Genomic DNA, 13433 nt, shown 5'->3' with positions numbered 1-13433 from the left:
TGAATGGATTTCCTCTGGATGCTCTGATTTCCTCCATAGTCCAAAGCTGAGCTGGTCATGTGGACTGGCCATGTCAAATTGCCAATAGAATCCAGGGATGTGCAGGCTAGGTGGGCTAACCCTGGGAAATGTGGGTTACAGGGATAGGTTGGTGGATGGGTTTGGGTGGAATGCTGTTCAGAGGGCAGTGTGGACTCGATGGGATGAATGGCCTGTTTACACACTCTGGGGATTATATGATATTTTTGTGATTCTGATCACTACAGCAGGATTGCAAGAAAGGTGTTGCAATAATTGTGAGTAACTTTAATCTCTACATCTATTGGATAAATCAAATTAATAATGATAGCCAATGGGTAGATGCATTGTTGACATGTACTCCAGATTCTTTAAACCAGTATACAGTTTTGGTCACCTTACTTAAGAAAGACCATGCAGAGATCATAAAATTTCACCAGGCTGATTCCTTCAATGAAGATGTTGTGTGATGAAAATATGTTGAGCGGGTTGGGCCTATAGTCATCAGATTTTGAAAAAATGAGAGATCGTCTTAGAGATCGTCAAGAGAGATTCTGAGGAGGCTTGAAAGGGTAGATGCTGAGACCATGATTCTTCCTGTGGAAGAATATAGAACAATTGAGTTCAGAAGTTAGGAGGTCATGTTGCAGCTGTACAGGACATTGGTTAGGCCACTTTTCAAATATTGTGTGCAATTCTGGTCTCCCTCCTATAGGAAGGATGTTGTGAAACTTGAAAGGGTTCAGAAAAAATGTACAAGGATGTTGCCAGGTTGGAGGGTTTCAGCTGTAGGGACGGGTTGAATCGGCTGGGGCTGTTTTCCCTGGAGCATTGGAGGCTGAGGGGTGACATAGAACATAGAAAAGTACAGCACAGAACAGGCCCTTTGGCCCATGATGTTGTGCCAAGATTTAATCCTACTATAAAATATAGTAACTTAACCTACACACCCCTCAACTCACTGCTATCCATGTGCATGTCCAGCAGTTGCTTAAATGTCCCCAATGACTCTGCTTCAACCACCACAGCTGGCAACGCATTCCATGCATTCACAACTCTCTGCGTAAAGAACCTTCCTCTGACGTCTCCTTTATACCTTCCTCCTAATAATTCAAACTATGACTTCTCATACCAACCAATCCTGCCCTGGGGAAAAGTATCTGGCTATTGACTCTATCTATTCCTCTCATTATTTTGTACGCCTCGATCAGGTCTCCTCTCTTCCTCCTTCTCTCCAGAGAGAAAAGTCCAAGCTTATTTCACCTTTCTTCATAAGGCGAGCCCTCCAGTCCAGGCAGTATCCTGGTAAACCTTCTTTGCACCCTCTCCAAAGCCTCTGTCCCTTTCCTATCATAGGGCGACCAGAACTGGACACAATATTCCAAGTGTAGTCTCACCAAGGACTTGTACAACTGCAGCTTATGGAACTTATGGAAGTTTATAAAATCATGAGGGGCATGGATAGGATAAATAGACATGGTCTTTTCCATGGTTTGGGTGAGTCCAGAACTAGAGGGCATAGATTTGAGGTAAGAGGGGAAAAATTTAAAAGGGACCAAAGGGACAACATTTTCACAAAGATGGTGATGTGTGTATGGAATGAGCAGCCAGAGAAAGTGATGGAGGCTGGTACAATTACAGCATCTAAAAGGCATATAGATGGGTATCTGAATAGGAAAGGTTTAGAGGGATTTGGGCCAAGTACCGGCAAATGAGACTAGACTAGGTCAGGATGTCTGGTCGGCATGGACGGGTTGGACTGAAGGGTCTGGTTCCCTGCTGTACATCTCTATGACTCTAAGACTCTATGTGTCAGTGCCCTACTCAAAGTACAGTATTGAAGTGCAGAAGTACACTGTTAGTGAAGGAGAGATTTGTATATTAGTATGGAGAGGCTGGCATGTATTGGATGTGGGGTGTGTGGCCCCTGCTGTGGAACAAGCCCAGAGATGTTAGTGTTAGTGTTTAAGGTGGAGGTCAGGAGGAGTGAGTGGTAAGCTGGAGTGACCAGGCACCTGCTCCGACTGGCTGATTGGCAGTTGTCAGCATCTGGCTTCTATCCAGCATCTTGTGGAATAGAAGCCTGCAGGGGCCCTCCTGTGGCCCAGTGGTGGTGTCCCTAGCTCTGAACCAGGAGGTCCTGGTTCAAGTCCCACATGCCCCAGAGCTGTGGAATAATATTGCTGACTGGTTAATTAGATAAATAAGTTAAATTAAAAAAGAAGAAACTTGCTGGGGCCCTCTAATGATGCAATCGTAGTGCCCCTACCCTGGGAGCAGGAGACCCTGGTTCAATCCCACCTGCTCCTAAAAACTAGGTTAATTTTTATTTAAATCTGCATATTAATGAGATGGACTTCACTGTTAATAAAAGTGATAATGAACAATAATCCCCCTCTCGTCGTTCCCGAGTGTGAATCTCACGTGGAATGATGCGTGGAAAATGTGACATTTTGCGCCTAACATTGAGAAAGGCATCTCCTGACTTCTCGTGATATGCCCAGGTTTCTCAGCATCTCCCATGTCAATCCGGCCCCTATGAGACCCCACTCTCTGTTCTTTTGTTAAACCTACACTGACAGCCTCACATTTAATGACTGATCAACACAGTAACCAAATTGAAAGTCAAATTATTTAGCCAGGTTCCACTCTGGAATTTGATATATTCATCAGCTGGGATATTAACTTGAGCACCTTGTGATCATGGAGGGGACTGTATGTGTGCCAGTCTTACTAATTTTATTTTCAGAAATTGCTCCCAACAGTTTCTCAAGCATCTCGAATATTGAAATTAGCCTTCCCAACATGACTTTGCTTCTTATATCTAGGCTAGACAATATTAATATGTGGGCTTGGATCTTACAATAAGACCTGTCCCTGTGGAAGGGGACACGCTAGCTGTGGAACTCAAAGGGTAAACAAGAGTATTGTTATGGACCAGACCAAACCCCCTCAAAAGATATTTAGGAGACAAGTCAATTAACCAGTAAGAGATGTTATTACACAGCTGTAGAGCATATGGGACTTGAATCATGGCCTCCCAGTTCAGAGGTAGGGACACCACCACTTCTCATTCTATTTAAAGGCAAGTGTCTGGTGGTTTTTCCAGATGTGATTCTATTGACTTTAAGCAAACACACTTTATTCTTACAACACAGTTAAAACATGCAAACAAAAAATAAAGAATTGGTATCACTTTATTGAAATATTTAATAACCTAATATATTATTTACGTAATAATCATCAATCGCTGCAATTTAACGACATTCTGTAAATACACTCTTGGCAAAGGCAAATTCAGCAAAATTAATTTGTGGGGGTGGGATAGTGGCTCAGTGGTTAACACAGCTGCCTCACAGCAACAGGGACCCGGGGTGCTCCCGCTTTCCTCCCACAACCCAAAGATGTGCAGTTTAGGTGAATTGGCCAAGCTAAATTGCTCATAGTGTTCAGGGATGTGTAGGTTAGGTGCTTAGTCAAGCGTAAATATAGGATAATAGGGAATGGGTCAGGGTGGGTTACTTTTCATAGGGTTGGGGTGGACCTTTTGGGCTGAGGGGCCTGTTTTCATACTGTAGGGTTTCTATGAAAACAGATTTTTCTCACAAACTATCTCCCTTCCAGTCAAGGAGAAAGGAAGACTGAAAGCAGAAATCTAAAAGCACAGAAAGAGAACTCAAGCTTTTTGGTGCAGCAGAGATAGAATTATATGTGTCAGTTTCAACAGCCAATTCCAAACCCCAACTGAATGCAAAACTACCTGGGTTTGTGAGAGCCTAACTCCACCCACTCCGGATTCTTTTGTCTAATTTAATAAAGTACTGAGGGAGCTCAAAGCTGTTTCCCCACTGTTTCTGAAGCAGGCATTCCATAACCACTGTTGCAACACCTCTCAGCAAGAGAAATGGCACAGAAAATAATTTTCTTAAAGGTACAGTATAATCACAAGATCCACCCCACTTAGCCTGACACTTAAAATTTGAAGTTTCCAGATGATGTTTTTAGATTATGTAAGCAAATCCACTGTGCCACATGCAACTAGTGTCTGCACACTTGAATTTGGAAATAAAACATCTTTCACTAAGGTGGGTATGAGTAATATCCCGCTGTCCCAGACTGAGGGTTAAACATTAGCACTCTATAAAATTAACTAGATTCAGGAAATACAGATAAAATTTACTATTCCTGAAAGATGTCCATCGAATATACAATACAGAAAAATATTATTTGGCTCAAAATCATGACTGTATTTATATTCCACATGCAACTCTTTCAATCCGTTTTATCTCACTCCATTAACATTCCCATTTATTCCTCTCTCCTTTATGTATTTATTCTGCTTCCCCTAAAATGCAACCATAATAGTCACCTCAACTATGGCTAGATGCTTGCCTTCATTGCTCAGACCTTGAGTATAGACGGTATGTTGATGTTGTACAACTCGTTGATGCAGCCTCTTCTGGAGCACTGTGTCCCAGTTCTGGTCGCCTTGTAAAAGGAAGGATATTAGGAAGCTGGAGAAGGTTCAGAAGAGAATTACCAGGATGTTGCCAGGAATGGAGGGTTTGAGTTATAAGGAGGGGCTGGATAGGCTGGGACATTTTTCACTGGAGCATAGGAGGTTGAGGGGTGACCATGAAAAGTTTTTTATAAAATCATGAGAGGTATAGATAAGGTGTCTTTTCCTGAGGATGGGGGATTTCAAGACTAGGAGGTATATTTTCAAGGAGAGAGGAGAAAGACTTAAAAGAGAGATGAGGATTTTTCTTTTACACAGAGAGTGGTCTGTGTGTGAAATGAACTTCCAGAGGAAGTGGTGGATCTGGGTGCAGTTACAATGTGTAAAAGACAGGTACATGAATAAGAAATATTTAGAGGGATATAGGCCAAATGCAGACAGGTGGGACTAGTTTAGTTTGGGATTATGATTGTCATGGACTGATTGGACTGAAGGATTTATTTCTGTGCTGTATGACTCTATAAATTCCATATTCCAACCACTTTCTAGATAAGATTCTTCAGAATTTCCTTTGGGGATTTACTCTGACTATGTTTTATTTATGGTTCCTGTTTCCATACTACCCCAGAAGTGGAAACATGCTCTCCAGGTCTGGCCTGTCAAAACCTTTCAGAACTTGAAAGATCACCTTCGGGTCACCCCTCATCTGCAGCCCTGATTTCACTCCGGAAATTACATTTAAATCAAATATGAAAAGAAACTGTTGCATTTTCCTTTCTCTTTGCAGATCTAGGCAAAAACAAAATGAGAAAATCTGAAGCATATGCAACATTTCTTTTATTAACTAGCATTTCTGGGACCAGGAGGGTACCTTTGATTAGATTAGAATCCCTACAGTATGGAAACAGGCCCTTCGGCCCAACAAGTCCACACCGACCCTCCAAAGATTAACCCACCCAGACCCATTCCTCTACCCTATATTTACCCCTGACTAATGCACCTAACACTATGGGCAATTTAGCATGGCCGGTTCACCTCATCTGCACATCTGTTTATCAAATATTCCATTTGATCAAAAGGTCCATATAATCAATGTAAAAACGCTCAGTAAGCAATAGAAACATAATGCAGTGGTTATACACATCTCTGTTAAACTTTATTTACAGCTTAAATCACTTGAATAGTAATGCAACTTTGCCTTAAATAAAACTTACTGGTACAGAGACTTGTCACTTGCACTCCCAGCTAACAACTCGGACATTGCGGAGATCACAATAAGACAGCAAACGTCTGGTATTTGAGAGATATAATTTTTGCCAGTTCATCAACACTGCCGCTTCATTAAGGTGCTGGTTAAAATAAAGTTTGTTGTGTTTTCAAACGGTTGGATACTTTTGACAGCACAGTCAGCATTGGTGCAGACAGCAGATGAGCCGAGGAACTGAGAGACGAGACGTTGTTTATGCTCTCCACAGATATTGACTTGATCTGAGGATTATTTTCTGAAGTAACTTCTGACTTTGGCTGGCAGACTGTGTGAAGAGAGAATAAAGAACGTCTTCGTGGAACCTCTTCAAAGGCTCCATCTTTGTCTAAGTTGTTCCTCTCAGTTGTCTGTTTTAACAAAGTGCCTTCGGGGTTTTTTTTTCCACATAGTGGGCATTTTGTTGTTAGCTTTATTATGGTTGTTATTATTGTTTCCTTACTCCAATCACTGATCAGCACGGTGGATGGGGCAAATAGACATCTAGCCCCATTAACTATGAAAATTGAAAGGGTTTAGAAAAGATTTATAAGGATGTTGCCAGGGTTGGAGGCTTTGAGCTACAGGAAGAGGCTGGACAGGCTGGGGCTGTTTTCACTGGAGCATCGGAGGCTGAGCAGTGACCTTACAGAGGCTTATAAAATCATGAGGGGAATGGTTAGGGTAAATAGACAAAGTCTTTTCTCTGGTGTTAGGGAGTCCAGAACTAGAGGCCATAGGTTTAGGGTGAGACAGAAGAGATTTAAAAGGAACCTAAGGCGCAACCTTTTTTCACAGAGGGTGGTGCGTGCATGGAATGAGCAGACAGAAGAAGTGGTGGAGGCTGGTACAATCACAACATTTAAGAGGCATCTGGATGGGTATATGCCAGGAAGGGTTTACAGGGATATGGGTCAAGTGTTGGTAAATGGGACTAGATTAGGTTAGGAAATATGGTCAGCATGGACGGGTTGGACCAAAGGGTCTGTTTCCATGCTGTACATCTCCATGACTCTATAACTCAATGAGACCATAAGTTTAATTGTCAGCAAACACAGCAAATTTAATATTATTAGTGCAACAATAGCAAATGTGGTCTACTGTTTCAGAGTCTGTAATGTCCGCTTTTCAAAAGAACACCACCACAAGTGTAATATTATCCTCTGTTTTAATCTGTGGGTCTTATTTTAGGAACTCTAATCCATAATTTAAAGGAAAACTCCAGGCTGCCATCTCAAATCTCATTATCATCTGCTCGCTGGTGATTAGCAGACTGCTGATTTGCCCATATGTTGAAAGCCATGTACTTTACGCGGGACGTGACTGAGTATTGTATCTACAGCTGGTATTGCAATTAGCCTTGCCTTGCAGTGGCTGAATGAACATCTTCAAACTGAAATCACAGGAACCGGTTCTTTTCAAATCCCTCCCACGTCACTGACTGTACAGTCACAGCCCCTCAGCCGGAACCGCTGAAGGAGACCTGTTGGGCAAGGTTGAACGAATCATTGAGGTGAGCTGTAAGCAATGGAAGGATAACGCTAACCTTTCTTGTTTAATATTTCTTTCATCCTTTCTTTCTGAGAAGCTGTAAACCCATGAGGGGGTAGGATTAAGGGTGAGATTTACTTGAAGTGATTGAGATGTTAAGTGTGGTCTATGTTGTAAGAGCTCTGGGTATTTTGTTACGCTGCTGTTTCTGCTGCACTCTCTGTTGGGGAGACATGAATGAAGTTAGTTTAACAGTGGCTGCTGTTGTGAGTCCAAATGGTGTGTCTTTTCTCAATACAGTACACAAAGTAATAGGCGATGGCATAGTGGTATTATCACTGGACTGTTAATCCCTAAACCCAGGTAATGTCCTGGGGCCCTGGGTTTGAAATCTGCCACAACAGATAGTGGCATCTGAATTCAATAAAAATGTGGAATTAAGAATCTAATGATGATCATGAGTCCATTGTTGGAAAATCCCATCTGGTTCACTAATGTCCTTTAGGGAAGGACACTGCCCTCCTTACTTACATGTTGCTCCAAACCCACAGCAATATGGTTGACTCTTAAACCACCTCCCTTAGGGCAATTAAGGATGGACAATAAATGCTGGCCTAGCCAGCGATGCCTTCATCCAATGAATGAATACAAAACTAAGGATACATACCACATCCAGAAGGAGTTGTTTGGATAGCAGTTCTATGACATAGGGTGCCACAAACAGCATGGAGTTAATATCCAGCACTGTGTGAGGCTTCCGTGGAGATTCTGCCTTCTCAACCTTGCTCCTCACCTGGGGCATGGTGACCCCCAGGTCTAATCCATCACCAATCATCTCTGTCTAATGAGAGAGCAGCTTCAATGGTGCTCTGGAACCATGACAACTTTACCTCAGAAATGTTCCTTTTAGAGAGGAGTCCATTACCTTAAAATTAGGGGTGAATTCTTCAGGGTAATAACACAAAGTACGTTTTCACTTTCAGCAGGCTAAGAAGTCTATGGAAAATTTCAAAATTGACATGGATAGATTTTAATTGTGAGGTTATTTTGTGGAACAAAGGTGGGAGATAGAAATAAGTCATTCATTAATGACTGCTTAGAGGGAGAAAAGAGAAAACATAAGGCAGTAATATTTCCTGCATGAAGATGTTGTGACCTGCAGGAGCTCCATTTTGAAATGTACAAGATGATCCAGTCACCAGTTTTACTATTTTTCTTTCATCTGGAAGTCTAGAATAAGCTCGAGGGGCTGAATGCCAGTTGACTGTCGGTGCCAATGTCATTGGCACCTTTCTGAAATGAGCATCCCTCATGTGTGAGTAGACTGCCAAACACAGGCCTCAGGTCACCTCTATCTTTTCTAGCAGCTATCACAGTGAGTCTTTCAGTTTTATTTCCCACCCCTCCTTTCCATTTCACAACAGGTGAAGTTAGGACCCGAAGGGTATCCTGCTCCCATGAGGGGGCAGCTAAATAGGCTCATTGATTTAATTTGATTGTTGTCACCTGTACTGAGGGAAAGTTTTGTTTTGTGTGCAGTACAGGCAAATCATACCATACCATACCCAATTACCATGAGGGCAATAGAGCAGAGGGAGCAATACAATGTTATGGCCAGAGAGAAGGTGTACAGAGAGCAAGATCAACATTAAATTTAAATTTGAGAACTTTGCATTGGATAGAATAAGATTTTACACTCAGGGTCCTGTAATCTGGACATTCCAGGGGATGCTTTAATGCCTGAGGGTGACAATCTGAGAGCTCAGGTAGACTCAGAAACCCATCTCCATGATTGGTTGTTGGTACAGTTGCTCTCCCTCTTAATGGGATGCTCCGATTTAACCCACTCCTTGCCCATCTGCTCTCTCTTTCCACATCCCCTACAGAGGTGGCCCGGATATCTTCACTGTTTTTAATTTTTCAGTTTTGAGGATGGTGAGTGAAAGAGAGACATTTCCTTGCTGGAGCCTCACTCAGTGACTGGATGCAATCTGCTGCTCCTCTGGAACTGGAAAGCCTCTGACTGGCCTTCCAGTCATCAGCCCCCTTTAATTTTACCCAGAGCCTATCTCTGTGACAATGGGCAGCAATGGCCCAGTGGTATAATCTCGAGCCTTTGAATCCAGAGACTCAGAAAACATTTGGGGACCCAGGTTTGAATCTCACTATGGCAGATGGTGGGATTTGAATTCAGTAAGCCGTCTGGAATTATGAGTCTAATGATGACCAGTTGTTGGGGGGAAAAGCCCACCTGGTTCATTCATGCCACTGCCAACATTCTGTGGTCTGACCTACATGTGACTCTGGACTCACAACAGAGTTACAGAGGTATACAGCAGGGAAATATACCCTTCAGACCAACTTGTCCATGCCAACCAGATATCTCAAATAAAGCATTTGGCTCATGCAATTGTACCAGCCTCCACCACTTCCTCTGGCAGCTCATTCCGTATATGTACCAGCCTCTGCATGAAAATGTTGCCCCTTAGGTCCGATTTAAGTCTTCACCATCTCACCTTAAACCTATGCCCTCTAGTTCTGGACTCCCCCACCCCAGGGAAAAGACCTTGTCTAATTACTTTATCCATGCCCTTCATGATTTTATAAACCTCTATAAGGTCATCCCTCAGCCTCTGATGCTCCAGGAAAAACAGCCCCAGCCTATTCAGCCTCTCCCTATAGCTCAAATCCTCCAACCCTAGCAACATCCTTGTTAATCTTTTCTGCACCTTTGTGAAACTTGAAAGAGTTCAGAAAAGATTTACAAGGATGTTGCTAGGGTTGGAGAATTTGAATTGTAAGGACAGGTTAAATAGGCTGGCGCTGTTGTCCTGGGAGCTTCGGAGGCTGAGGGGTGACCTTATAGAGGTTTATAAAATCATGAAGGACATAGATGGGATAAATAGACAAAGTCTTTTCCCTGGGGTGGGAAAGTCCAGAACTAGAGGGCATAGGTTTAGGGTGAGAGGGGAAAGGTATGCAAGAGACCTGAGGGGCAACTTCTTCATGCAGTGATGGTGCGTGTGTGGAATGAGCTGCCAGTGTGGACGCTGGTACAATTGCAACATTTAAAAGACAGCTAGATGGGTATATGAATAGGAAGGGTTTGGAGGGATATGGGTTGGGTGCTGGCAGGTGGGACTAGATTGGATTCGGATATTTAGTTGGCATGGACGGGTTGGACTGAAGGGTCTGTTTCCGTGCTGTACATCTCTATGACTCTATGCACCCTTTCAAGTTATACGATATCCTTCCTATATTGGGGAGACTAGAATTGCATGCAGTATTCCAAAAGTGGCCTAACCAATGTCCTGTAAAGCCACAACGTGACCTCCCAACTCCCACACTCAATGCATTGACCTGCTGGGGGCTAGAATTTCTGCTGTTTCACATCTCCAAAGCAAATGTTCAGCCCATGAAGAAATGTTGAATGAACAATGGAACATGGATTAAATAGAGATGAGTAAGATGGCAATAGACATGTACATGAAGCATATTGCAAGTTGGCTCAAGTGCCATTTTCCCTTCACCAGTTTACTAAACCACCCTAGCATCAACAATATAATTAGAATCATTTCATCCTTCATTTTGCACTGGGTTTGGATATGCAAGTTGAAACCGTGCCAGTGTCTGTGTTTTATCCTTTCATGAAATGCGCCAATTTTCTCTCCTTTCAATTCCTGCGTTGTTTTGTTGTGTTTTTATTTAACACTTTGGAATTGCTTTTATGTTTACTCTCTGTAGGGTTGGCAATGCTTTGACTTAAGTGAAAAGTTGGCAGCCCACTCTCTGTTGGTTCCAGTGTTCAAATTGTGGAAAAATGTAGTTGCCGGATCTCTTCTGTGCCAGGCTGAGCCCGTTGGGTATTTATGTTTTCGATTGACAGGTGGCTCCCTCTCTCTGTGAAGCATGGTGGTACTGCAGGAACAGGCCTTCCCCTAAGTCACTGGAGCTGGAGCTAAGCAGAGTAGGGAGATCTCTGTCCCTGCCTGGAGCCCTGGCACCAACCATGCCATGATGAGGGCTGCAATGCCACTTCCTGGGGCCTGGGAAATCCCGTCCGTCTCCAACATTCGGTCTTCAAGGACTGTTAATGGGCTCAGCCAGTCATGGGCAGATGGCCCCACCACCCAACTCCTTCTACTCACCTCCCTCCACAACTGTATGTCATGGTGAAGCTGAGCAAGTGGGAAGGCAGCTAGTGAAATTAAATTCTGACCCTTTCAAGGCCTAAAAAGAAAATCCAGCTTTTTTTTCCCTAAACTTTTAAACAGGACTGTTCCACTTTTAAGGCATAGTCAGAAGAGCAGGAGTGGGTCGTCCAGCCTGTTCCACCGCTTTGTGTGATCATGACTGAGCTCACTTCAATGGTGCTGAGGTGGAGATGGTAGGGAGCGTCAGGTTCTTGGGAGTGACGATCACCAACAGTCGGTCCTGAACTACCCACGTTGACATTACAGTCAAGAAGGCATAACAACGCCTCTACTTCCTCAGGAGGCTAATGAAATTCGGCATGTCCGAAGAGACTCTGACCAATTTTTGAAGATGCACCATAGGAAACATCCTATCCTGATGCCTCACAACGTGGTATGGCTACTGCTGTTCTCAAGACGGCAAGAAACCACAGAAAGTTGTGAACACAGCCCAGTCTGTCAGGCAAACCAGCCTTCCATCCATACTGTACTTCCCACTGGCTTGGGAAAGCAACTACATCATCAAAGGCCCCTCTTACCTTGGTTATACTGTTTTCCACCCTCTTCCATCAGGCAGAAGATATAAATGTTTGTGTACAAGAACAGCTTCTTCCCTACTGTTCAGACTTTTCAATGGACCTCTTTAATTTTAATGTTGACTGGTCTGTGCACGATCTCGGCAGCTGTAACACTGTATCCTGAACTCTATTCCATTATCCTGATGCACTTGTAAGGTACAATCTGCTAGTAAAGTATGCAGGCCAACACTTTTCACTGTATCTTGGTACATGTGACAGTAATTATAAATCAAATCAAATCAAATCTCGGCCTCAACTCCACTTTCCTGCCCACTCTCCATAACCCTTCAACTCATTAAAAATCTGTCTGTCTCCTCCTTACATTTACTCAGTGTCCCACTGCACTCTGGGGTAGTGAATTTCACAGATTCATAACTCTGTGAGAGGAGGTCATTTCCTTTCTCACCTCTGTTTAAAATCTGTCACCCTTTAATCTAAAGCTATGACCTCCTGTTTGAGATTGCCCTACATGAGGAAACTGTATCAACTTTGTCAGTTCCCTTCAGTATCTTATATACCTCAGTTAGACTTTGCTTCTCATCCCACACAGTCATCACCTTGAAAGAATATTGACCAGAAACTGTCAAGCATGCAATGGATTCACTCTCATCTCATAGTGAGCAGGACAATGAACTTCCAAACTCTTTGTGACCTCGCTCACCACCTGCTCATTATTAAATTGCCCTTCCTTGGGATCTTGCTGTGTGAATTTAATATCTATCCCTTGACAGGACTAGGGCAAGACCAGCATTTGTTGCCCATCTTTAAATATCCTTGAATCGAGGAACTTCTAAGGTCTTTTAGAGAGCAGTTAAGAGTCAACCCCATTGCTGTCGTTCTGGAGTCACACATAGATCAGACCATGAAAGGGCAGCAGATTTCCTTCCCTAAAGGACATTGGTGAAACAGATGGGTTATTACAACAATCAAAGGGAAAGCAAGGGTTGAAGGGAAAATGGAATCCTATTGAATGGCAGATCAGGCTTGAGGGCCCAAACAACCTATCCCGTATGGCCATAGTTGTTGTGGATATTAATTGAACTTAACAGGAGGAATGGGATTGTGGGAGACATAGCAATTTGGATCAGTAATTGGCTTGCTGAAAGAAAACAGAGGGTTGTAGTTGATGGAACATGTTCATCTTGGTGTCCAGTTACTAGTGGCGTACCACAAGGGTCGGTGTTGGGTCCACTGCTGTTCGTCATTTTTATAAATGACCTGGATGAGGGCTTAGATGGGTGTGTTAGTAAATTTGCGGACGACACTAAGGTCGGCGGAGTTGTGGATAGTGACGAAGGATGTAGTAGGTTGCAGAGAAACTAGATAGGATGCAGAGCTGGGCTGAGAGGTGGCAAATGAGTTTAATGTGGACAAGTGTGAGGTGATACACTTTGGCCGGAGTAATTGGAATGCAAAGTAGTGGGCTAATGGTAAGATTCTTGGGAGTGCAG

The 13433-nt window shown here is 43.2% G+C and overlaps 1 protein-coding gene across 7 annotated transcripts in view; it reads left to right on the top strand.

The window, feature by feature from the left end:
- The window catches only part of wscd2 (WSC domain containing 2), a 593216-nt gene that overhangs the window by 250278 nt on the left and 329505 nt on the right, over positions 1-13433 (top strand). The window contains exon 1 of one of the 7 annotated variants that reach the window (XM_072587826.1): positions 6995-7233. The exons of the other annotated variants lie outside the window; for them this stretch is intronic. The gene's annotated coding sequence lies outside the window, so the exon portion shown is untranslated. Of the gene's footprint in view, positions 1-6994; positions 7234-13433 lie in introns of those variants that run through there. 7 annotated transcript variants of the gene reach the window in all.

The sequence above is a fragment of the Chiloscyllium punctatum genome, chromosome 17 (assembly GCF_047496795.1).
Source record: "Chiloscyllium punctatum isolate Juve2018m chromosome 17, sChiPun1.3, whole genome shotgun sequence".
NCBI lineage: Eukaryota > Metazoa > Chordata > Chondrichthyes > Orectolobiformes > Hemiscylliidae > Chiloscyllium > Chiloscyllium punctatum.
The sequence above is the reverse complement of the archived record's forward strand: the minus strand, read 5'-3'. Positions and strand labels throughout refer to the sequence as shown.